Source organism: Chenopodium album, chromosome 12, assembly GCF_948465745.1.
Source record: "Chenopodium album chromosome 12, dcCheAlbu1.1, whole genome shotgun sequence".
NCBI classification, from domain to species: domain Eukaryota; kingdom Viridiplantae; phylum Streptophyta; class Magnoliopsida; order Caryophyllales; family Amaranthaceae; genus Chenopodium; species Chenopodium album.
The window spans coordinates 48,043,999-48,064,911 of NC_137845.1; the positions used below are offsets into that span (position 1 = coordinate 48,043,999).

General features: G+C 42.0%; 46 non-coding genes across 46 annotated transcripts; all 46 read right to left on the reverse strand.

Moving 5' to 3' along the window:
• Positions 1-109: 109 nt before the first annotated feature.
• LOC145573764 (5S ribosomal RNA) lies at positions 110-228 on the reverse strand. The gene has a single exon (XR_014097741.1). It is a non-coding gene; the product is annotated as a 5S ribosomal RNA (ribosomal RNA).
• Positions 229-416: 188 nt separating this feature from the next.
• Positions 417-535, reverse strand: LOC145573765 (5S ribosomal RNA). Its single transcript, XR_014097742.1, has one exon. It is a non-coding gene; the product is annotated as a 5S ribosomal RNA (ribosomal RNA).
• A 188-nt stretch (positions 536-723) lies between these two features.
• Positions 724-842, reverse strand: LOC145573766 (5S ribosomal RNA). The gene has a single exon (XR_014097743.1). It is a non-coding gene; the product is annotated as a 5S ribosomal RNA (ribosomal RNA).
• Positions 843-1,030: 188 nt separating this feature from the next.
• LOC145573768 (5S ribosomal RNA) lies at positions 1,031-1,149 on the reverse strand. Its single transcript, XR_014097745.1, has one exon. It is a non-coding gene; the product is annotated as a 5S ribosomal RNA (ribosomal RNA).
• Positions 1,150-1,337: 188 nt separating this feature from the next.
• On the reverse strand, positions 1,338-1,456 carry LOC145573769 (5S ribosomal RNA). Its single transcript, XR_014097746.1, has one exon. It is a non-coding gene; the product is annotated as a 5S ribosomal RNA (ribosomal RNA).
• A 188-nt stretch (positions 1,457-1,644) lies between these two features.
• LOC145573770 (5S ribosomal RNA) lies at positions 1,645-1,763 on the reverse strand. The gene has a single exon (XR_014097747.1). It is a non-coding gene; the product is annotated as a 5S ribosomal RNA (ribosomal RNA).
• A 188-nt stretch (positions 1,764-1,951) lies between these two features.
• On the reverse strand, positions 1,952-2,070 carry LOC145573771 (5S ribosomal RNA). Its single transcript, XR_014097748.1, has one exon. It is a non-coding gene; the product is annotated as a 5S ribosomal RNA (ribosomal RNA).
• A 188-nt stretch (positions 2,071-2,258) lies between these two features.
• On the reverse strand, positions 2,259-2,377 carry LOC145573772 (5S ribosomal RNA). Its single transcript, XR_014097749.1, has one exon. It is a non-coding gene; the product is annotated as a 5S ribosomal RNA (ribosomal RNA).
• Positions 2,378-2,565: 188 nt separating this feature from the next.
• On the reverse strand, positions 2,566-2,684 carry LOC145573209 (5S ribosomal RNA). Its single transcript, XR_014097316.1, has one exon. It is a non-coding gene; the product is annotated as a 5S ribosomal RNA (ribosomal RNA).
• Positions 2,685-2,872: 188 nt separating this feature from the next.
• LOC145573912 (5S ribosomal RNA) lies at positions 2,873-2,991 on the reverse strand. The gene has a single exon (XR_014097886.1). It is a non-coding gene; the product is annotated as a 5S ribosomal RNA (ribosomal RNA).
• A 188-nt stretch (positions 2,992-3,179) lies between these two features.
• LOC145573773 (5S ribosomal RNA) lies at positions 3,180-3,298 on the reverse strand. The gene has a single exon (XR_014097750.1). It is a non-coding gene; the product is annotated as a 5S ribosomal RNA (ribosomal RNA).
• A 188-nt stretch (positions 3,299-3,486) lies between these two features.
• On the reverse strand, positions 3,487-3,605 carry LOC145573774 (5S ribosomal RNA). The gene has a single exon (XR_014097751.1). It is a non-coding gene; the product is annotated as a 5S ribosomal RNA (ribosomal RNA).
• A 188-nt stretch (positions 3,606-3,793) lies between these two features.
• On the reverse strand, positions 3,794-3,912 carry LOC145573775 (5S ribosomal RNA). The gene has a single exon (XR_014097752.1). It is a non-coding gene; the product is annotated as a 5S ribosomal RNA (ribosomal RNA).
• A 188-nt stretch (positions 3,913-4,100) lies between these two features.
• Positions 4,101-4,219, reverse strand: LOC145573776 (5S ribosomal RNA). Its single transcript, XR_014097753.1, has one exon. It is a non-coding gene; the product is annotated as a 5S ribosomal RNA (ribosomal RNA).
• A 188-nt stretch (positions 4,220-4,407) lies between these two features.
• LOC145573777 (5S ribosomal RNA) lies at positions 4,408-4,526 on the reverse strand. The gene has a single exon (XR_014097754.1). It is a non-coding gene; the product is annotated as a 5S ribosomal RNA (ribosomal RNA).
• Positions 4,527-4,714: 188 nt separating this feature from the next.
• Positions 4,715-4,833, reverse strand: LOC145573779 (5S ribosomal RNA). The gene has a single exon (XR_014097756.1). It is a non-coding gene; the product is annotated as a 5S ribosomal RNA (ribosomal RNA).
• Positions 4,834-5,021: 188 nt separating this feature from the next.
• LOC145573780 (5S ribosomal RNA) lies at positions 5,022-5,140 on the reverse strand. The gene has a single exon (XR_014097757.1). It is a non-coding gene; the product is annotated as a 5S ribosomal RNA (ribosomal RNA).
• A 188-nt stretch (positions 5,141-5,328) lies between these two features.
• Positions 5,329-5,447, reverse strand: LOC145573782 (5S ribosomal RNA). Its single transcript, XR_014097758.1, has one exon. It is a non-coding gene; the product is annotated as a 5S ribosomal RNA (ribosomal RNA).
• A 188-nt stretch (positions 5,448-5,635) lies between these two features.
• LOC145573783 (5S ribosomal RNA) lies at positions 5,636-5,754 on the reverse strand. Its single transcript, XR_014097759.1, has one exon. It is a non-coding gene; the product is annotated as a 5S ribosomal RNA (ribosomal RNA).
• A 188-nt stretch (positions 5,755-5,942) lies between these two features.
• On the reverse strand, positions 5,943-6,061 carry LOC145573784 (5S ribosomal RNA). The gene has a single exon (XR_014097760.1). It is a non-coding gene; the product is annotated as a 5S ribosomal RNA (ribosomal RNA).
• Positions 6,062-6,249: 188 nt separating this feature from the next.
• On the reverse strand, positions 6,250-6,368 carry LOC145573785 (5S ribosomal RNA). The gene has a single exon (XR_014097761.1). It is a non-coding gene; the product is annotated as a 5S ribosomal RNA (ribosomal RNA).
• Positions 6,369-6,556: 188 nt separating this feature from the next.
• Positions 6,557-6,675, reverse strand: LOC145573786 (5S ribosomal RNA). The gene has a single exon (XR_014097762.1). It is a non-coding gene; the product is annotated as a 5S ribosomal RNA (ribosomal RNA).
• Positions 6,676-6,863: 188 nt separating this feature from the next.
• On the reverse strand, positions 6,864-6,982 carry LOC145573211 (5S ribosomal RNA). The gene has a single exon (XR_014097318.1). It is a non-coding gene; the product is annotated as a 5S ribosomal RNA (ribosomal RNA).
• A 188-nt stretch (positions 6,983-7,170) lies between these two features.
• On the reverse strand, positions 7,171-7,289 carry LOC145573787 (5S ribosomal RNA). Its single transcript, XR_014097763.1, has one exon. It is a non-coding gene; the product is annotated as a 5S ribosomal RNA (ribosomal RNA).
• Positions 7,290-7,477: 188 nt separating this feature from the next.
• On the reverse strand, positions 7,478-7,596 carry LOC145573788 (5S ribosomal RNA). Its single transcript, XR_014097764.1, has one exon. It is a non-coding gene; the product is annotated as a 5S ribosomal RNA (ribosomal RNA).
• A 188-nt stretch (positions 7,597-7,784) lies between these two features.
• LOC145573789 (5S ribosomal RNA) lies at positions 7,785-7,903 on the reverse strand. The gene has a single exon (XR_014097765.1). It is a non-coding gene; the product is annotated as a 5S ribosomal RNA (ribosomal RNA).
• A 188-nt stretch (positions 7,904-8,091) lies between these two features.
• On the reverse strand, positions 8,092-8,210 carry LOC145573791 (5S ribosomal RNA). The gene has a single exon (XR_014097767.1). It is a non-coding gene; the product is annotated as a 5S ribosomal RNA (ribosomal RNA).
• A 188-nt stretch (positions 8,211-8,398) lies between these two features.
• On the reverse strand, positions 8,399-8,517 carry LOC145573792 (5S ribosomal RNA). The gene has a single exon (XR_014097768.1). It is a non-coding gene; the product is annotated as a 5S ribosomal RNA (ribosomal RNA).
• A 6,892-nt stretch (positions 8,518-15,409) lies between these two features.
• Positions 15,410-15,529, reverse strand: LOC145573208 (5S ribosomal RNA). The gene has a single exon (XR_014097315.1). It is a non-coding gene; the product is annotated as a 5S ribosomal RNA (ribosomal RNA).
• Positions 15,530-15,717: 188 nt separating this feature from the next.
• Positions 15,718-15,836, reverse strand: LOC145573793 (5S ribosomal RNA). The gene has a single exon (XR_014097769.1). It is a non-coding gene; the product is annotated as a 5S ribosomal RNA (ribosomal RNA).
• A 188-nt stretch (positions 15,837-16,024) lies between these two features.
• On the reverse strand, positions 16,025-16,143 carry LOC145573794 (5S ribosomal RNA). The gene has a single exon (XR_014097770.1). It is a non-coding gene; the product is annotated as a 5S ribosomal RNA (ribosomal RNA).
• A 188-nt stretch (positions 16,144-16,331) lies between these two features.
• LOC145573795 (5S ribosomal RNA) lies at positions 16,332-16,450 on the reverse strand. Its single transcript, XR_014097771.1, has one exon. It is a non-coding gene; the product is annotated as a 5S ribosomal RNA (ribosomal RNA).
• Positions 16,451-16,638: 188 nt separating this feature from the next.
• Positions 16,639-16,757, reverse strand: LOC145573213 (5S ribosomal RNA). The gene has a single exon (XR_014097319.1). It is a non-coding gene; the product is annotated as a 5S ribosomal RNA (ribosomal RNA).
• Positions 16,758-16,945: 188 nt separating this feature from the next.
• On the reverse strand, positions 16,946-17,064 carry LOC145573796 (5S ribosomal RNA). The gene has a single exon (XR_014097772.1). It is a non-coding gene; the product is annotated as a 5S ribosomal RNA (ribosomal RNA).
• Positions 17,065-17,252: 188 nt separating this feature from the next.
• Positions 17,253-17,371, reverse strand: LOC145573797 (5S ribosomal RNA). Its single transcript, XR_014097773.1, has one exon. It is a non-coding gene; the product is annotated as a 5S ribosomal RNA (ribosomal RNA).
• A 188-nt stretch (positions 17,372-17,559) lies between these two features.
• LOC145573798 (5S ribosomal RNA) lies at positions 17,560-17,678 on the reverse strand. Its single transcript, XR_014097774.1, has one exon. It is a non-coding gene; the product is annotated as a 5S ribosomal RNA (ribosomal RNA).
• Positions 17,679-17,866: 188 nt separating this feature from the next.
• LOC145573799 (5S ribosomal RNA) lies at positions 17,867-17,985 on the reverse strand. The gene has a single exon (XR_014097775.1). It is a non-coding gene; the product is annotated as a 5S ribosomal RNA (ribosomal RNA).
• Positions 17,986-18,173: 188 nt separating this feature from the next.
• On the reverse strand, positions 18,174-18,292 carry LOC145574035 (5S ribosomal RNA). The gene has a single exon (XR_014098006.1). It is a non-coding gene; the product is annotated as a 5S ribosomal RNA (ribosomal RNA).
• A 188-nt stretch (positions 18,293-18,480) lies between these two features.
• LOC145573800 (5S ribosomal RNA) lies at positions 18,481-18,599 on the reverse strand. The gene has a single exon (XR_014097776.1). It is a non-coding gene; the product is annotated as a 5S ribosomal RNA (ribosomal RNA).
• A 188-nt stretch (positions 18,600-18,787) lies between these two features.
• LOC145573802 (5S ribosomal RNA) lies at positions 18,788-18,906 on the reverse strand. Its single transcript, XR_014097778.1, has one exon. It is a non-coding gene; the product is annotated as a 5S ribosomal RNA (ribosomal RNA).
• A 188-nt stretch (positions 18,907-19,094) lies between these two features.
• Positions 19,095-19,213, reverse strand: LOC145573214 (5S ribosomal RNA). The gene has a single exon (XR_014097320.1). It is a non-coding gene; the product is annotated as a 5S ribosomal RNA (ribosomal RNA).
• A 188-nt stretch (positions 19,214-19,401) lies between these two features.
• On the reverse strand, positions 19,402-19,520 carry LOC145573803 (5S ribosomal RNA). The gene has a single exon (XR_014097779.1). It is a non-coding gene; the product is annotated as a 5S ribosomal RNA (ribosomal RNA).
• A 188-nt stretch (positions 19,521-19,708) lies between these two features.
• Positions 19,709-19,827, reverse strand: LOC145573804 (5S ribosomal RNA). Its single transcript, XR_014097780.1, has one exon. It is a non-coding gene; the product is annotated as a 5S ribosomal RNA (ribosomal RNA).
• Positions 19,828-20,007: 180 nt separating this feature from the next.
• LOC145573805 (5S ribosomal RNA) lies at positions 20,008-20,126 on the reverse strand. Its single transcript, XR_014097781.1, has one exon. It is a non-coding gene; the product is annotated as a 5S ribosomal RNA (ribosomal RNA).
• A 188-nt stretch (positions 20,127-20,314) lies between these two features.
• LOC145573806 (5S ribosomal RNA) lies at positions 20,315-20,433 on the reverse strand. The gene has a single exon (XR_014097782.1). It is a non-coding gene; the product is annotated as a 5S ribosomal RNA (ribosomal RNA).
• A 188-nt stretch (positions 20,434-20,621) lies between these two features.
• Positions 20,622-20,740, reverse strand: LOC145573807 (5S ribosomal RNA). The gene has a single exon (XR_014097783.1). It is a non-coding gene; the product is annotated as a 5S ribosomal RNA (ribosomal RNA).
• Positions 20,741-20,913: the final 173 nt, after the last annotated feature.

Genomic DNA, 20,913 nt, shown 5'->3' on the forward strand with positions numbered 1-20,913 from the left:
TCGCCCGATCTAAACATTTTTTTCTTTCAAATTGGTTAGTTTTTCGGGATCTACGCGTCTCAAATCAAAATAACCAAAAACAAAAATAAATTCCGGATTCGCCGAAAAAGGGGTGCAACACGAGGACTTCCCAGGAGGTCACCCATCCTAGTACTACTCTCGCCCAAGCACGCTTAACTGCGGAGTTCTGATGGGATCCGGTGCATTAGTGCTGGTATGATCGCACCCATTTACTTAGAGCGTTAATTTTTATTTATACCCTTTCCAGCCCCTGATTTCTTTTAAAATGCCGTAACTTTGCGCCCGATCGCCCGAACTAAACATTTTTTTCTTTCAAATTGGTTAGTTTTTCGGGATCTACGCGTCTCAAATCAAAATAACCAAAAACAAAAATAAATTCCGAATTCGCCGAAAAAGGGGTGCAACACGAGGACTTCCCAGGAGGTCACCCATCCTAGTACTACTCTCGCCCAAGCACGCTTAACTGCGGAGTTCTGATGGGATCCGGTGCATTAGTGCTGGTATGATCGCACCCATTTACTTAGAGCGTTAATTTTTATTTATACCCTTTCCAGCCCCTGATTTCTTTTAAAATGCCGTAACTTTGCGCCCGATCGCCCGATCTAAACATTTTTTTCTTTCAAATTGGTTAGTTTTTCGGGATCTACGCGTCTCAAATCAAAATAACCAAAAACAAAAATAAATTCCGGATTCGCCGAAAAAGGGGTGCAACACGAGGACTTCCCAGGAGGTCACCCATCCTAGTACTACTCTCGCCCAAGCACGCTTAACTGCGGAGTTCTGATGGGATCCGGTGCATTAGTGCTGGTATGATCGCACCCATTTACTTAGAGCGTTAATTTTTATTTATACCCTTTCCAGCCCCTGATTTCTTTTAAAATGCCGTAACTTTGCGCCCGATCGCCCGAACTAAACATTTTTTTCTTTCAAATTGGTTAGTTTTTCGGGATCTACGCGTCTCAAATCAAAATAACCAAAAACAAAAATAAATTCCGAATTCGCCGAAAAAGGGGTGCAACACGAGGACTTCCCAGGAGGTCACCCATCCTAGTACTACTCTCGCCCAAGCACGCTTAACTGCGGAGTTCTGATGGGATCCGGTGCATTAGTGCTGGTATGATCGCACCCATTTACTTAGAGCGTTAATTTTTATTTATACCCTTTCCAGCCCATGATTTCTTTTAAAATGCCGTAACTTTGCGCCCGATCGCCCGATCTAAACATTTTTTTCTTTCAAATTGGTTAGTTTTTCGGGATCTACGCGTCTCAAATCAAAATAACCAAAAACAAAAATAAATTCCGGATTCGCCGAAAAAGGGGTGCAACACGAGGACTTCCCAGGAGGTCACCCATCCTAGTACTACTCTCGCCCAAGCACGCTTAACTGCGGAGTTCTGATGGGATCCGGTGCATTAGTGCTGGTATGATCGCACCCATTTACTTAGAGCGTTAATTTTTATTTATACCCTTTCCAGCCCCTGATTTCTTTTAAAATGCCGTAACTTTGCGCCCGATCGCCCGAACTAAACATTTTTTTCTTTCAAATTGGTTAGTTTTTCGGGATCTACGCGTCTCAAATCAAAATAACCAAAAACAAAAATAAATTCCGAATTCGCCGAAAAAGGGGTGCAACACGAGGACTTCCCAGGAGGTCACCCATCCTAGTACTACTCTCGCCCAAGCACGCTTAACTGCGGAGTTCTGATGGGATCCGGTGCATTAGTGCTGGTATGATCGCACCCATTTACTTAGAGCGTTAATTTTTATTTATACCCTTTCCAGCCCCTGATTTCTTTTAAAATGCCGTAACTTTGCGCCCGATCGCCCGATCTAAACATTTTTTTCTTTCAAATTGGTTAGTTTTTCGGGATCTACGCGTCTCAAATCAAAATAACCAAAAACAAAAATAAATTCCGAATTCCCCGAAAAAGGGGTGCAACACGAGGACTTCCCAGGAGGTCACCCATCCTAGTACTACTCTCGCCCAAGCACGCTTAACTGCGGAGTTCTGATGGGATCCGGTGCATTAGTGCTGGTATGATCGCACCCATTTACTTAGAGCGTTAATTTTTATTTATACCCTTTCCAGCCCCTGATTTATTTTAAAATGCCGTAACTTTGCGCCCGATCGCCCGAACTAAACATTTTTTTCTTTCAAATTGGTTAGTTTTTCGGGATCTACGCGTCTCAAATCAAAATAACCAAAAACAAAAATAAATTCCGAATTCGCCGAAAAAGGGGTGCAACACGAGGACTTCCCAGGAGGTCACCCATCCTAGTACTACTCTCGCCCAAGCACGCTTAACTGCGGAGTTCTGATGGGATCCGGTGCATTAGTGCTGGTATGATCGCACCCATTTACTTAGAGCGTTAATTTTTATTTATACCCTTTCCAGCCCCTGATTTCTTTTAAAATGCCGTAACTTTGCGCCCGATCGCCCGATCTAAACATTTTTTTCTTTCAAATTGGTTAGTTTTTCGGGATCTACGCGTCTCAAATCAAAATAACCAAAAACAAAAATAAATTCCGAATTCGCCGAAAAAGGGGTGCAACACGAGGACTTCCCAGGAGGTCACCCATCCTAGTACTACTCTCGCCCAAAACTAACCAACTGCGGAGTTCTGATGGGATCCGGTGCATTAGTGCTGGTATGATCGCACCCATTTACTTAGAGCGTTAATTTTTATTTATACCTTTTCCAGCCCCTGATTTCTTTTAAAATGCCGTAACTTTGCGCCCGATCGCCCGATCTAAACATTTTTTTCTTTCAAATTGGTTAGTTTTTCGGGATCTACGCGTCTCAAATCAAAATAACCAAAAACAAAAATAAATTCCGAATTCGCCGAAAAAGGGGTGCAACACGAGGACTTCCCAAGAGGTCACCCATCCTAGTACTACTCTCGCCCAAGCACGCTTAACTGCGGAGTTCTGATGGGATCCGGTGCATTAGTGCTGGTATGATCGCACCCATTTACTTAGAGCGTTAATTTTTATTTATACCCTTTCCAGCCCATGATTTCTTTTAAAATGCCGTAACTTTGCGCCCGATCGCCCGATCTAAACATTTTTTTCTTTCAAATTGGTTAGTTTTTCGGGATCTACGCGTCTCAAATCAAAATAACCAAAAACAAAAATAAATTCCGGATTCGCCGAAAAAGGGGTGCAACACGAGGACTTCCCAGGAGGTCACCCATCCTAGTACTACTCTCGCCCAAGCACGCTTAACTGCGGAGTTCTGATGGGATCCGGTGCATTAGTGCTGGTATGATCGCACCCATTTACTTAGAGCGTTAATTTTTATTTATACCCTTTCCAGCCCCTGATTTCTTTTAAAATGCCGTAACTTTGCGCCCGATCGCCCGAACTAAACATTTTTTTCTTTCAAATTGGTTAGTTTTTCGGGATCTACGCGTCTCAAATCAAAATAACCAAAAACAAAAATAAATTCCGAATTCGCCGAAAAAGGGGTGCAACACGAGGACTTCCCAGGAGGTCACCCATCCTAGTACTACTCTCGCCCAAGCACGCTTAACTGCGGAGTTCTGATGGGATCCGGTGCATTAGTGCTGGTATGATCGCACCCATTTACTTAGAGCGTTAATTTTTATTTATACCCTTTCCAGCCCCTGATTTCTTTTAAAATGCCGTAACTTTGCGCCCGATCGCCCGATCTAAACATTTTTTTCTTTCAAATTGGTTAGTTTTTCGGGATCTACGCGTCTCAAATCAAAATAACCAAAAACAAAAATAAATTCCGAATTCGCCGAAAAAGGGGTGCAACACGAGGACTTCCCAGGAGGTCACCCATCCTAGTACTACTCTCGCCCAAGCACGCTTAACTGCGGAGTTCTGATGGGATCCGGTGCATTAGTGCTGGTATGATCGCACCCATTTACTTAGAGCGTTAATTTTTATTTATACCCTTTCCAGCCCCTGATTTCTTTTAAAATGCCGTAACTTTGCGCCCGATCGCCCGAACTAAACATTTTTTTCTTTCAAATTGGTTAGTTTTTCGGGATCTACGCGTCTCAAATCAAAATAACCAAAAACAAAAATAAATTCCGAATTCGCCGAAAAAGGGGTGCAACACGAGGACTTCCCAGGAGGTCACCCATCCTAGTACTACTCTCGCCCAAGCACGCTTAACTGCGGAGTTCTGATGGGATCCGGTGCATTAGTGCTGGTATGATCGCACCCATTTACTTAGAGCGTTAATTTTTATTTATACCCTTTCCAGCCCCTGATTTCTTTTAAAATGCCGTAACTTTGCGCCCGATCGCCCGATCTAAACATTTTTTTCTTTCAAATTGGTTAGTTTTTCGGGATCTACGCGTCTCAAATCAAAATAACCAAAAACAAAAATAAATTCCGGATTCGCCGAAAAAGGGGTGCAACACGAGGACTTCCCAGGAGGTCACCCATCCTAGTACTACTCTCGCCCAAGCACGCTTAACTGCGGAGTTCTGATGGGATCCGGTGCATTAGTGCTGGTATGATCGCACCCATTTACTTAGAGCGTTAATTTTTATTTATACCCTTTCCAGCCCCTGATTTCTTTTAAAATGCCGTAACTTTGCGCCCGATCGCCCGAACTAAACATTTTTTTCTTTCAAATTGGTTAGTTTTTCGGGATCTACGCGTCTCAAATCAAAATAACCAAAAACAAAAATAAATTCCGAATTCGCCGAAAAAGGGGTGCAACACGAGGACTTCCCAGGAGGTCACCCATCCTAGTACTACTCTCGCCCAAGCACGCTTAACTGCGGAGTTCTGATGGGATCCGGTGCATTAGTGCTGGTATGATCGCACCCATTTACTTAGAGCGTTAATTTTTATTTATACCCTTTCCAGCCCATGATTTCTTTTAAAATGCCGTAACTTTGCGCCCGATCGCCCGATCTAAACATTTTTTTCTTTCAAATTGGTTAGTTTTTCGGGATCTACGCGTCTCAAATCAAAATAACCAAAAACAAAAATAAATTCCGGATTCGCCGAAAAAGGGGTGCAACACGAGGACTTCCCAGGAGGTCACCCATCCTAGTACTACTCTCGCCCAAGCACGCTTAACTGCGGAGTTCTGATGGGATCCGGTGCATTAGTGCTGGTATGATCGCACCCATTTACTTAGAGCGTTAATTTTTATTTATACCCTTTCCAGCCCCTGATTTCTTTTAAAATGCCGTAACTTTGCGCCCGATCGCCCGATCTAAACATTTTTTTCTTTCAAATTGGTTAGTTTTTCGGGATCTACGCGTCTCAAATCAAAATAACCAAAAACAAAAATAAATTCCGAATTCGCCGAAAAAGGGGTGCAACACGAGGACTTCCCAGGAGGTCACCCATCCTAGTACTACTCTCGCCCAAGCACGCTTAACTGCGGAGTTCTGATGGGATCCGGTGCATTAGTGCTGGTATGATCGCACCCATTTACTTAGAGCGTTAATTTTTATTTATACCCTTTCCAGCCCCTGATTTCTTTTAAAATGCCGTAACTTTGCGCCCGATCGCCCGAACTAAACATTTTTTTCTTTCAAATTGGTTAGTTTTTCGGGATCTACGCGTCTCAAATCAAAATAACCAAAAACAAAAATAAATTCCGAATTCGCCGAAAAAGGGGTGCAACACGAGGACTTCCCAGGAGGTCACCCATCCTAGTACTACTCTCGCCCAAGCACGCTTAACTGCGGAGTTCTGATGGGATCCGGTGCATTAGTGCTGGTATGATCGCACCCATTTACTTAGAGCGTTAATTTTTATTTATACCCTTTCCAGCCCCTGATTTCTTTTAAAATGCCGTAACTTTGCGCCCGATCGCCCGATCTAAACATTTTTTTCTTTCAAATTGGTTAGTTTTTCGGGATCTACGCGTCTCAAATCAAAATAACCAAAAACAAAAATAAATTCCGAATTCGCCGAAAAAGGGGTGCAACACGAGGACTTCCCAGGAGGTCACCCATCCTAGTACTACTCTCGCCCAAGCACGCTTAACTGCGGAGTTCTGATGGGATCCGGTGCATTAGTGCTGGTATGATCGCACCCATTTACTTAGAGCGTTAATTTTTATTTATACCCTTTCCAGCCCCTGATTTCTTTTAAAATGCCGTAACTTTGCGCCCGATCGCCCGAACTAAACATTTTTTTCTTTCAAATTGGTTAGTTTTTCGGGATCTACGCGTCTCAAATCAAAATAACCAAAAACAAAAATAAATTCCGAATTCGCCGAAAAAGGGGTGCAACACGAGGACTTCCCAGGAGGTCACCCATCCTAGTACTACTCTCGCCCAAGCACGCTTAACTGCGGAGTTCTGATGGGATCCGGTGCATTAGTGCTGGTATGATCGCACCCATTTACTTAGAGCGTTAATTTTTATTTATACCCTTTCCAGCCCCTGATTTCTTTTAAAATGCCGTAACTTTGCGCCCGATCGCCCGAACTAAACATTTTTTTCTTTCAAATTGGTTAGTTTTTCGGGATCTACGCGTCTCAAATCAAAATAACCAAAAACAAAAATAAATTCCGAATTCGCCGAAAAAGGGGTGCAACACGAGGACTTCCCAGGAGGTCACCCATCCTAGTACTACTCTCGCCCAAGCACGCTTAACTGCGGAGTTCTGATGGGATCCGGTGCATTAGTGCTGGTATGATCGCACCCATTTACTTAGAGCGTTAATTTTTATTTATACCCTTTCCAGCCCCTGATTTCTTTTAAAATGCCGTAACTTTGCGCCCGATCGCCCGATCTAAACATTTTTTTCTTTCAAATTGGTTAGTTTTTCGGGATCTACGCGTCTCAAATCAAAATAACCAAAAACAAAAATAAATTCCGAATTCGCCGAAAAAGGGGTGCAACACGAGGACTTCCCAGGAGGTCACCCATCCTAGTACTACTCTCGCCCAAAACTAACCAACTGCGGAGTTCTGATGGGATCCGGTGCATTAGTGCTGGTATGATCGCACCCATTTACTTAGAGCGTTAATTTTTATTTATACCCTTTCCAGCCCCTGATTTCTTTTAAAATGCCGTAACTTTGCGCCCGATCGCCCGATCTAAACATTTTTTTCTTTCAAATTGGTTAGTTTTTCGGGATCTACGCGTCTCAAATCAAAATAACCAAAAACAAAAATAAATTCCGAATTCGCCGAAAAAGGGGTGCAACACGAGGACTTCCCAGGAGGTCACCCATCCTAGTACTACTCTCGCCCAAGCACGCTTAACTGCGGAGTTCTGATGGGATCCGGTGCATTAGTGCTGGTATGATCGCACCCATTTACTTAGAGCGTTAATTTTTATTTATACCCTTTCCAGCCCCTGATTTCTTTTAAAATGCCGTAACTTTGCGCCCGATCGCCCGATCTAAACATTTTTTTCTTTCAAATTGGTTAGTTTTTCGGGATCTACGCGTCTCAAATCAAAATAACCAAAAACAAAAATAAATTCCGAATTCGCCGAAAAAGGGGTGCAACACGAGGACTTCCCAGGAGGTCACCCATCCTAGTACTACTCTCGCCCAAGCACGCTTAACTGCGGAGTTCTGATGGGATCCGGTGCATTAGTGCTGGTATGATCGCACCCATTTACTTAGAGCGTTAATTTTTATTTATACCCTTTCCAGCCCCTGATTTCTTTTAAAATGCCGTAACTTTGCGCCCGATCGCCCGAACTAAACATTTTTTTCTTTCAAATTGGTTAGTTTTTCGGGATCTACGCGTCTCAAATCAAAATAACCAAAAACAAAAATAAATTCCGAATTCGCCGAAAAAGGGGTGCAACACGAGGACTTCCCAGGAGGTCACCCATCCTAGTACTACTCTCGCCCAAGCACGCTTAACTGCGGAGTTCTGATGGGATCCGGTGCATTAGTGCTGGTATGATCGCACCCATTTACTTAGAGCGTTAATTTTTATTTATACCCTTTCCAGCCCATGATTTCTTTTAAAATGCCGTAACTTTGCGCCCGATCGCCCGATCTAAACATTTTTTTCTTTCAAATTGGTTAGTTTTTCGGGATCTACGCGTCTCAAATCAAAATAACCAAAAACAAAAATAAATTCCGAATTCGCCGAAAAAGGGGTGCAACACGAGGACTTCCCAGGAGGTCACCCATCCTAGTACTACTCTCGCCCAAGCACGCTTAACTGCGGAGTTCTGATGGGATCCGGTGCATTAGTGCTGGTATGATCGCACCCATTTACTTAGAGCGTTAATTTTTATTTATACCCTTTCCAGCCCCTGATTTCTTTTAAAATGCCGTAACTTTGCGCCCGATCGCCCGATCTAAACATTTTTTTCTTTCAAATTGGTTAGTTTTTCGGGATCTACGCGTCTCAAATCAAAATAACCAAAAACAAAAATAAATTCCGAATTCGCCGAAAAAGGGGTGCAACACGAGGACTTCCCAGGAGGTCACCCATCCTAGTACTACTCTCGCCCAAGCACGCTTAACTGCGGAGTTCTGATGGGATCCGGTGCATTAGTGCTGGTATGATCGCACCCATTTACTTAGAGCGTTAATTTTTATTTATACCCTTTCCAGCCCCTGATTTCTTTTAAAATGCCGTAACTTTGCGCCCGATCGCCCGAACTAAACATTTTTTTCTTTCAAATTGGTTAGTTTTTCGGGATCTACGCGTCTCAAATCAAAATAACCAAAAACAAAAATAAATTCCGAATTCGCCGAAAAAGGGGTGCAACACGAGGACTTCTGATGAGTGACATTTATGTCGCTCCTAGGATAGTGTTTATGCCTTGTTTTAGCTTGTCTTAGGGTGTTTTGTAGTTGTTTTGTTCAAATAATGCGTGCATGCATGTCTCGATGTGTTTTTAATGAAATCGCGTATATTCCTTAATGCTTGCTTTCATTGCGTGTTTGCACCGTTCCCTTTACCTTATTGCTTCCCTTGGTGTTTGTGCTTAGGTATTTAAAGTCTTGGATTGCAAAGAAGAAGCCAAGGAAGCATGAGAGAAGAATCGAAGAAAGGCCAGAGTGTGCGGGCGCGCAGCCCTGTGAGAACCCGCGCAAAACTGGCAAAATAGCAGAAGCAAGGCAGAAAGTTTTGCGCGGCCTGTGCGCGACATGTGCGCGGGCGCACACCGACACTGCGCGGGCGCACACACCAAAGCACAAGCCGCGCAACCCTCAAATGCGCGGGCGCACAGATGCCTTGCGCGGGCGCGCAGCTGCCTTGCGCGGGCGCGCAGCTTCCTCGCGCGGGCGCGCAGCGAGTCCTGTTCAGCGTTTTGCGCGATTCTTTATATATTGCGGGGCTTGTTTTGCACAAAGGAGGTCTTCATTCTTTTAGACCTTTCTCCCTAGTTTTAGGAGAGCTTCTCTCTCTAGGTTTAGTTTAGGATTAGTGTAGTTTAGAGAGAGAAAGTGAGGGGCTTCACCATTGTTGATTGTAGCTTGGATCTTGAAGAAGAAGATTGATCATCTTGTTTGTAGACTTCCATCTTCAATCAATGAGAATCTCTAACTCTCTCTCCTCTATTTTTATTTGCTTTCTTTTGATTATTGTTTTTGTTGTTGGTATTGCTTATTAATCATGTTGATTCTTGATTATTTGTTGATTAATCTAGTTGTTATCATGATTAGTGAGTAATTCCCCCATTAAGGGGATGGTGGTGGTGTAGTTGAATCTTGAGCATGTTCTAGGGTTTAGAATTGATTTATTTGTGATTAAAGTCTTTATATGCTTGATGTTCTTCAATCTACTTGCAAAATGCATGTTGTTAGTTGATTGGGAGTGAATCTTTGCTAACATGAAACGGAAGTTGACTTAGTTAAGTTCATTTATATCGATTGTTATTTGATAGTACCTCCTAGTATATGGTTCTAATGTGGAAACATAGAGGCTATGTTAGGAGAAGCCGATTAGCCCCGGAAGGCGGCTAGATTGGACCTTACTTCGATATTCGAGCATGTTTAGTTCATAATTAATTCAACTCCTATGCCTTTGTTTATGTTCAAGTGAATGCTACTCCTAAACCATTTCCCTTAATGTTTTATTTCTTGTTTTAGCATATTTAGACTTTAGTTATTTTTCTCCTACTCCGGACTAGCTTAATTGTTGATAACATTTGGTGGTGTTTAACCGTTCTCTGTGGTTCGACCCCTATGCTTGCCTTATACTCGTATTAGGTTTGTTTAGGTTGTATAAATTGTATTTGATCTAGGTGTAGTCGTTTGACGACGCGATTATTCCCTCGTCAAATTGGCGCCGTTGCCGGGGAACGGCTTCCATTACCGTTGTGTTATCTTGTTGAGACTAGTCCATTGTATATATTTTTCCTTTGATTTATTTTTGTTCTCTTTGTTTTGTTTTTGTTGATGAAAGATGGCTTGTATTTCTATTCCTCAATTTGATAATGAACCGTTTTGGGTGTATTTTAATAGACTTGAGGATTTCTTGGATGGTGTTAAGGGTTTTACCAAGGGTGATTATTGTGAAATCATTAATTTGGGATTAAATGAGCATTTTAGAGGAGTGGTTGATAATATGCTAAATGGTGATCTTGAAACTATGTCTTCGGATGAAGCTTGGGATTTCTATTCATGGTTAGCTAGGGATAATTATGATTGGGAGAGGGCCAATCATGAGACTTATGTTCGGGATTCTCATGCTTTTAATGTTGATGCTAATTGTCATGATTTGTCTAATATGAATTCCCATGATGTGCTTGATGCTCCCCATAGTAACCATGTAATGCATGATTTTAACTCCCCTCCCTCTATAGCTCAATGTAATGAGGTACATTCTAATGATGATGAAGTGCATGTTCTTTCTCATATTGCATCAAATTTTTGCATGAATTCTAAAGGTGTGTCCCATAGTTCCCTAGATGATTCCAATGAGCAAGCTTTTGATTCCTCTATCCCCGATGATTTGGACTCATTTGAGATTATGGCCCAAATATTTCTTGCATTTCAAACGAAAGCCCATAACCTTTTGAGTGAGTTCATTGATAATGCTTCATTAGAAAGAGATGAGTTTGAGAGGAATTTGCCCCCATTCACTCTTGGATTTGAGATGGTAGGACTTGAGAAATGTATGGGAGATGTTGTTCAAGATGATGAAGAGGAGGTTGAGGTTGAATCATTTGGAGTTTTTGAGCTTGAGGGAGATGTAGATCGTGAGGGTTCTTCATTTGAGGATTCCATGATTGATTTCCATGCCCTCATTAGTGATGTGAGACCTTGTGGTGAGGGAGTAGCTACCCCTTTTCCCCTCTCTCATACACCTTTCTCTCAAAGGTTTAACCATATCCCCTACTATCCTATGTTCCTCCCTTCTTTTCTCAAAGAACCGCTTAGGAATCCTCCTCCTATCCATGCTTCCGAAGCCCCCAACTCTTTTATTGTTGATGAGGAAAAGAGTTATAATGCCAATCAAAAAGATTTTTATGAGGATAGTTTGCCTCCCTATCTTTCTTTTTCTTCTTATTTTGTTGATTTTTCTTTTGATTCTTTTACTTTTTCTTTTCCCCCTTCTCTCAAACATAAAGTCTCCTTGTACTTTATGTTTGCTTGTCATATGAGCATCGCGTATGCTCTATTTCTTGATATGTTTGCCGGTGCATATGACAAGCTTTTGCGTTCTTTGTCGGGATATTTACTAGATTGGTCTCGCTTGGACGTTAAACAAGCCTTTGCGGGAAGTAACCCGTGTTTTATTGCTTTCATTTTCTTTTGTTTTTAGATTAGATTTTCTCTCATGGACGTGTTTGTGTTCCTTGCTAGGTACACAACTTGATATACTCTTGCACATTGGTGATGATCAAGAATCAAGGAAATGTGCCTCAACTTACCTATCATGTGGAATTCAAGCCTTATTTGTAGAGATTGTGGCTCATATGAGGTTATTTCGGGTTTTTTGTGTGATTTTGCATTTATCCCATATTCGGTAATATCCTTCTTTTCCCTCTCTCTCTTACTTATTGTGACTTGAAGATCATGTGTTGGTAATGTTGGATTAATTTGTCCTTGTTTTCCCCTCCTTAGTTTCATCGTTTATGATTTGAGAGCTTGGTTTCATTCAAGCTTGGGGGAGGGTATTCTATCATGTTTGGTGGGATGTTGATTCATATATGCCATGCACGTGAGTATATGCATTTCCATGTTTTTCATGCTTTTGGAAAATCCAAAAATATTTTTGTTTACTTCAAGGCAAGTTTAGCAAATTGTGTTTTGTTTGTTCTTATTTTGGACATTATATCTTTTGGATTTGTTTACTCTTGAATGCCTTTCTTCCTAAGTGGTTAATGTGTGCACGGTTTGAGAGTGTCATTGGTTGACTCTAGGATATTACATGCTAAGGTAGCCGGGTTAAGAACTTTTAGGGCGCCATGAAGCCTTAGTTCACGGGTATGTGGTAAGATGGTGTTGCTCTCTATAGTGGATTTGGCACCCTTAGTTGGTATTTGCTTAGTTATAATCCCGTGTGAGGTAACATTGTTCTAGCCTTCATCACTTTGTTGTGTGGCACATTTGGATCCTTAGCTATGCATGTCTTGATCCTTGTTTTGACTTATAGCTCCCAAGATCGTGACCGAAGCACTCTAGGGGAGGAAAAGGGCACTTCTTTCTCATTTTTCTTTATCTTCTTTTTATTTTGTTACAAATTTGATCTTCTATTTTGCATAAATCTACTTGCTAACCAATTTGAGCCTTATGTTTCCCGCTCTTGTTTAAACCACATTACAAACCTAATGGCCTATGTTTACCAACCTTTTAGTTAGTGAAGCATTGGCATGTGAGGTTTGAGTTTTGAGTTGTTGATCATAGACAAGATGCATTTTGAGATTTGGTTAGAGTTGAGCTTGTAAAGTAATATGCAAATTTATGGAAATCAAATGAAGTTTCAAGAAAAAGCCGTCCAAAGTTAAAAAGGCAAGGACATTGAATAAAGTTAAAAAAAAAAAAGAAAAAAAAGTGAAAAAACAAAAACAAAAACAAAAAAAAAATATTTAGTTGGTTTCATTTTCTTCCTTAGTTTAAGCATTGAGGACAATGCTTTGTTTAAGCTTGGGGGGGATATTGTGTGTTTGTGTTGAATAAGCTTTGGGGAATGGCATTAGTGGTATATTTGCTTGATATTTAGTGAATTCTTGAGTTATTTTTTTTTGAGTGTCGGCCGCACTTTTTGCTTCACTTAGGAAATATCACCAAATTTTAAATTTTTACCCCGCCTTAACCCTTAGCCTTACGTTTTAACCAATAAAAAGACCCTTAGACTCTAGTGGGTTAGGTCAAAAGAACGGTGGAGGGAGATAGACTTCAAACCTATGGAAAGAGTATGCATAGTTGAGACGTCGGGATTACCTTCTCAAAGTCTTTCATTTCTTTATCTTTTTCCGGTTCCTTCGTGGAATCTTGAGAAGCTAGCTTAAGGGTTGATTTGAAGCTAGTGGAGAGAACGTGGCCCGATTGGTTGGGGCTAGGGTGGATTGAGTCCTAAGTAGTTCTCTATGCTTAGCATGTGTTATGTTTCAATCAACCATTGACATCTTGGAACGTGCATACATTTGTCCATTTAGAAAGGTTTGCATTCATTAGTACTTGTCCTTATCTCTTGTCCATATATGAGCTTGTGTTTTGTTTTTTTTTCTCTTTATGTTTCTTTTCCTTTTCCTTTTGTTGCCTTGCCTTGGTTTTTCTCAAGAGTTGTGGGTTAAGCTCTTAGGAAACCCTCACGAGACCTCACTCGTCCTCATAGGCGACTTTGGGGTTTTAAGGGCTTGTTGTAGCTAAAAACAACCGTGATTCCTACGTTAGTGAGTTAGTGTACATTCTTTCTCCTTGTTTCTATTTTGTTTCTTTTGCTTCCAATAATTTTCCTCTTGTTCTCTTTTGCTCTAGCTTTGCTCGAGGACGAGCAAAGGTTTAGCTTGGGGGAATTTGATGAGTGACATTTATGTCGCTCCTAGGATAGTGTTTATGCCTTGTTTTAGCTTGTCTTAGGGTGTTTTGTAGTTGTTTTGTTCAAATAATGCGTGCATGCATGTCTCGATGTGTTTTTAATGAAATCGCGTATATTCCTTAATGCTTGCTTTCATTGCGTGTTTGCACCGTTCCCTTTACCTTATTGCTTCCCTTGGTGTTTGTGCTTAGGTATTTAAAGTCTTGGATTGCAAAGAAGAAGCCAAGGAAGCATGAGAGAAGAATCGAAGAAAGGCCAGAGTGTGCGGGCGCGCAGCCCTGTGAGAACCCGCGCAAAACTGGCAAAATAGCAGAAGCAAGGCAGAAAGTTTTGCGCGGCCTGTGCGCGACATGTGCGCGGGCGCACACCGACACTGCGCGGGCGCACACACCAAAGCACAAGCCGCGCAACCCTCAAATGCGCGGGCGCACAGATGCCTTGCGCGGGCGCGCAGCTGCCTTGCGCGGGCGCGCAGCTTCCTCGCGCGGGCGCGCAGCGAGTCCTGTTCAGCGTTTTGCGCGATTCTTTATATATTGCGGGGCTTGTTTTGCACAAAGGAGGTCTTCATTCTTTTAGACCTTTCTCCCTAGTTTTAGGAGAGCTTCTCTCTCTAGGTTTAGTTTAGGATTAGTGTAGTTTAGAGAGAGAAAGTGAGGGGCTTCACCATTGTTGATTGTAGCTTGGATCTTGAAGAAGAAGATTGATCATCTTGTTTGTAGACTTCCATCTTCAATCAATGAGAATCTCTAACTCTCTCTCCTCTATTTTTATTTGCTTTCTTTTGATTATTGTTTTTGTTGTTGGTATTGCTTATTAATCATGTTGATTCTTGATTATTTGTTGATTAATCTAGTTGTTATCATGATTAGTGAGTAATTCCCCCATTAAGGGGATGGTGGTGGTGTAGTTGAATCTTGAGCATGTTCTAGGGTTTAGAATTGATTTATTTGTGATTAAAGTCTTTATATGCTTGATGTTCTTCAATCTACTTGCAAAATGCATGTTGTTAGTTGATTGGGAGTGAATCTTTGCTAACATGAAACGGAAGTTGACTTAGTTAAGTTCATTTATATCGATTGTTATTTGATAGTACCTCCTAGTATATGGTTCTAATGTGGAAACATAGAGGCTATGTTAGGAGAAGCCGATTAGCCCCGGAAGGCGGCTAGATTGGACCTTACTTCGATATTCGAGCATGTTTAGTTCATAATTAATTCAACTCCTATGCCTTTGTTTATGTTCAAGTGAATGCTACTCCTAAACCATTTCCCTTAATGTTTTATTTCTTGTTTTAGCATATTTAGACTTTAGTTATTTTTCTCCTACTCCGGACTAGCTTAATTGTTGATAACATTTGGTGGTGTTTAACCGTTCTCTGTGGTTCGACCCCTATGCTTGCCTTATACTCGTATTAGGTTTGTTTAGGTTGTATAAATTGTATTTGATCTAGGTGTAGTCGTTTGACGACGCGATTATTCCCTCGTCAACTTCCCAGGAGGTCACCCATCCTAGTACTACTCTCGCCCAAGCACGCTTAACTGCGGAGTTCTGATGGGATCCGGTGCATTAGTGCTGGTATGATCGCACCCATTTACTTAGAGCGTTAATTTTTATTTATACCCTTTCCAGCCCCTGATTTCTTTTAAAATGCCGTAACTTTGCGCCCGATCGCCCGATCTAAACATTTTTTTCTTTCAAATTGGTTAGTTTTTCGGGATCTACGCGTCTCAAATCAAAATAACCAAAAACAAAAATAAATTCCGAATTCGCCGAAAAAGGGGTGCAACACGAGGACTTCCCAGGAGGTCACCCATCCTAGTACTACTCTCGCCCAAGCACGCTTAACTGCGGAGTTCTGATGGGATCCGGTGCATTAGTGCTGGTATGATCGCACCCATTTACTTAGAGCGTTAATTTTTATTTATACCCTTTCCAGCCCCTGATTTCTTTTAAAATGCCGTAACTTTGCGCCCGATCGCCCGAACTAAACATTTTTTTCTTTCAAATTGGTTAGTTTTTCGGGATCTACGCGTCTCAAATCAAAATAACCAAAAACAAAAATAAATTCCGAATTCGCCGAAAAAGGGGTGCAACACGAGGACTTCCCAGGAGGTCACCCATCCTAGTACTACTCTCGCCCAAGCACGCTTAACTGCGGAGTTCTGATGGGATCCGGTGCATTAGTGCTGGTATGATCGCACCCATTTACTTAGAGCGTTAATTTTTATTTATACCCTTTCCAGCCCCTGATTTCTTTTAAAATGCCGTAACTTTGCGCCCGATCGCCCGAACTAAACATTTTTTTCTTTCAAATTGGTTAGTTTTTCGGGATCTACGCGTCTCAAATCAAAATAACCAAAAACAAAAATAAATTCCGAATTCGCCGAAAAAGGGGTGCAACACGAGGACTTCCCAGGAGGTCACCCATCCTAGTACTACTCTCGCCCAAGCACGCTTAACTGCGGAGTTCTGATGGGATCCGGTGCATTAGTGCTGGTATGATCGCACCCATTTACTTAGAGCGTTAATTTTTATTTATACCCTTTCCAGCCCCTGATTTCTTTTAAAATGCCGTAACTTTGCGCCCGATCGCCCGATCTAAACATTTTTTTCTTTCAAATTGGTTAGTTTTTCGGGATCTACGCGTCTCAAATCAAAATAACCAAAAACAAAAATAAATTCCGAATTCGCCGAAAAAGGGGTGCAACACGAGGACTTCCCAGGAGGTCACCCATCCTAGTACTACTCTCGCCCAAAACTAACCAACTGCGGAGTTCTGATGGGATCCGGTGCATTAGTGCTGGTATGATCGCACCCATTTACTTAGAGCGTTAATTTTTATTTATACCCTTTCCAGCCCCTGATTTCTTTTAAAATGCCGTAACTTTGCGCCCGATCGCCCGATCTAAACATTTTTTTCTTTCAAATTGGTTAGTTTTTCGGGATCTACGCGTCTCAAATCAAAATAACCAAAAACAAAAATAAATTCCGAATTCGCCGAAAAAGGGGTGCAACACGAGGACTTCCCAGGAGGTCACCCATCCTAGTACTACTCTCGCCCAAGCACGCTTAACTGCGGAGTTCTGATGGGATCCGGTGCATTAGTGCTGGTATGATCGCACCCATTTACTTAGAGCGTTAATTTTTATTTATACCCTTTCCAGCCCCTGATTTCTTTTAAAATGCCGTAACTTTGCGCCCGATCGCCCGATCTAAACATTTTTTTCTTTCAAATTGGTTAGTTTTTCGGGATCTACGCGTCTCAAATCAAAATAACCAAAAACAAAAATAAATTCCGAATTCGCCGAAAAAGGGGTGCAACACGAGGACTTCCCAGGAGGTCACCCATCCTAGTACTACTCTCGCCCAAGCACGCTTAACTGCGGAGTTCTGATGGGATCCGGTGCATTAGTGCTGGTATGATCGCACCCATTTACTTAGAGCGTTAATTTTTATTTATACCCTTTCCAGCCCCTGATTTCTTTTAAAATGCCGTAACTTTGCGCCCGATCGCCCGAACTAAACATTTTTTTCTTTCAAATTGGTTAGTTTTTCGGGATCTACGCGTCTCAAATCAAAATAACCAAAAACAAAAATAAATTCCGAATTCGCCGAAAAAGGGGTGCAACACGAGGACTTCCCAGGAGGTCACCCATCCTAGTACTACTCTCGCCCAAGCACGCTTAACTGCGGAGTTCTGATGGGATCCGGTGCATTAGTGCTGGTATGATCGCACCCATTTACTTAGAGCGTTAATTTTTATTTATACCCTTTCCAGCCCATGATTTCTTTTAAAATGCCGTAACTTTGCGCCCGATCGCCCGATCTAAACATTTTTTTCTTTCAAATTGGTTAGTTTTTCGGGATCTACGCGTCTCAAATCAAAATAACCAAAAACAAAAATAAATTCCGAATTCGCCGAAAAAGGGGTGCAACACGAGGACTTCCCAGGAGGTCACCCATCCTAGTACTACTCTCGCCCAAGCACGCTTAACTGCGGAGTTCTGATGGGATCCGGTGCATTAGTGCTGGTATGATCGCACCCATTTACTTAGAGCGTTAATTTTTATTTATACCCTTTCCAGCCCCTGATTTCTTTTAAAATGCCGTAACTTTGCGCCCGATCGCCCGAACTAAACATTTTTTTCTTTCAAATTGGTTAGTTTTTCGGGATCTACGCGTCTCAAATCAAAATAACCAAAAACAAAAATAAATTCCGAATTCGCCGAAAAAGGGGTGCAACACGAGGACTTCCCAGGAGGTCACCCATCCTAGTACTACTCTCGCCCAAGCACGCTTAACTGCGGAGTTCTGATGGGATCTGGTGCATTAGTGCTGGTATGATCGCACCCATTTACTTAGAGCGTTAATTTTTATTTATACCCTTTCCAGCCCCTGATTTCTTTTAAAATGCCGTAACTTTGCGCCCGATCGCCCGATCTAAACATTTTTTTCTTTCAAATTGGTTAGTTTTTCGGGATCTACGCGTCTCAAATCAAAATAACCAAAAACAAAAATAAATTTCGAATTCGCCGAAAAAGGGGTGCAACACGAGGACTTCCCAGGAGGTCACCCATCCTAGTACTACTCTCGCCCAAGCACGCTTAACTGCGGAGTTCTGATGGGATCCGGTGCATTAGTGCTGGTATGATCGCACCCATTTACTTAGAGCGTTAATTTTTATTTATACCCTTTCCAGCCCCTGATTTCTTTTAAAATGCCGTAACTTTGCGCCCGATCGCCCGAACTAAACATTTTTTTCTTTCAAATTGGTTAGTTTTTCGGGATCTACGCGTCTCAAATCAAAATAACCAAAAACAAAAATAAATTCCGAATTCGCCGAAAAAGGGGTGCAACACGAGGACTTCCCAGGAGGTCACCCATCCTAGTACTACTCTCGCCCAAGCACGCTTAACTGCGGAGTTCTGATGGGATCCGGTGCATTAGTGCTGGTATGATCGCACCCATTTACTTAGAGCGTTAATTTTTATTTATACCCTTTCCAGCCCCTGATTTCTTTTAAAATGCCGTAACTTTGCGCCCGATCGCCCGATCTAAACATTTTTTTCTTTCAAATTGGTTAGTTTTTCGGGATCTACGCGTCTCAAATCAAAATAACCAAAAACAAAAATAAATTCCGAATTCGCCGAAAAAGGGGTGCAACACGAGGACTTCCCAGGAGGTCACCCATCCTAGTACTACTCTCGCCCAAAACTAACCAACTGCGGAGTTCTGATGGGATCCGGTGCATTAGTGCTGGTATGATCGCACCCATTTACTTAGAGCGTTAATTTTTATTTATACCCTTTCCAGCCCCTGATTTCTTTTAAAATGCCGTAACTTTGCGCCCGATCGCCCGATCTAAACATTTTTTTCTTTCAAATTGGTTAGTTTTTCGGGATCTACGCGTCTCAAATCAAAATAACCAAAAACAAAAATAAATTCCGAATTCGCCGAAAAAGGGGTGCAACACGAGGACTTCCCAGGAGGTCACCCATCCTAGTACTACTCTCGCCCAAGCACGCTTAACTGCGGAGTTCTGATGGGATCCGGTGCATTAGTGCTGGTATGATCGCACCCATTTACTTAGAGCGTTAATTTTTATTTATACCCTTTCCAGCCCCTGATTTCTTTTAAAATGCCGTAACTTTGCGCCCGATCGCCCGAACTAAACATTTTTTTCTTTCAAATTGGTTAGTTTTTCGGGATCTACGCGTCTCAAATCAAAATAACCAAAAACAAAAATAAATTCCGAATTCGCCGAAAAAGGGGTGCAACACGAGGACTTCCCAGGAGGTCACCCATCCTAGTACTACTCTCGCCCAAGCACGCTTAACTGCGGAGTTCTGATGGGATCCGGTGCATTAGTGCTGGTATGATCGCACCCATTTACTTAGAGCGTTAATTTTTATTTATACCCTTTCCAGCCCCTGATTTCTTTTAAAATGCCGTAACTTTGCGCCCGATCTAAACATTTTTTTCTTTCAAATTGGTTAGTTTTTCGGGATCTACGCGTCTCAAATCAAAATAACCAAAAACAAAAATAAATTCCGAATTCGCCGAAAAAGGGGTGCAACACGAGGACTTCCCAGGAGGTCACCCATCCTAGTACTACTCTCGCCCAAGCACGCTTAACTGCGGAGTTCTGATGGGATCCGGTGCATTAGTGCTGGTATGATCGCACCCATTTACTTAGAGCGTTAATTTTTATTTATACCCTTTCCAGCCCCTGATTTCTTTTAAAATGCCGTAACTTTGCGCCCGATCGCCCGAACTAAACATTTTTTTCTTTCAAATTGGTTAGTTTTTCGGGATCTACGCGTCTCAAATCAAAATAACCAAAAACAAAAATAAATTCCGAATTCGCCGAAAAAGGGGTGCAACACGAGGACTTCCCAGGAGGTCACCCATCCTAGTACTACTCTCGCCCAAGCACGCTTAACTGCGGAGTTCTGATGGGATCCGGTGCATTAGTGCTGGTATGATCGCACCCATTTACTTAGAGCGTTAATTTTTATTTATACCCTTTCCAGCCCCTGATTTCTTTTAAAATGCCGTAACTTTGCGCCCGATCGCCCGATCTAAACATTTTTTTCTTTCAAATTGGTTAGTTTTTCGGGATCTACGCGTCTCAAATCAAAATAACCAAAAACAAAAATAAATTCCGAATTCGCCGAAAAAGGGGTGCAACACGAGGACTTCCCAGGAGGTCACCCATCCTAGTACTACTCTCGCCCAAGCACGCTTAACTGCGGAGTTCTGATGGGATCCGGTGCATTAGTGCTGGTATGATCGCACCCATTTACTTAGAGCGTTAATTTTTATTTATACCCTTTCCAGCCCCTGATTTCTTTTAAAATGCCGTAACTTTGCGCCCGATCGCCCGAACTAAACATTTTTTTCTTTCAAATTGGTTAGTTTTTCGGGATCTACGCGTCTCAAATCAAAATAACCAAAAACAAAAATAAATTCC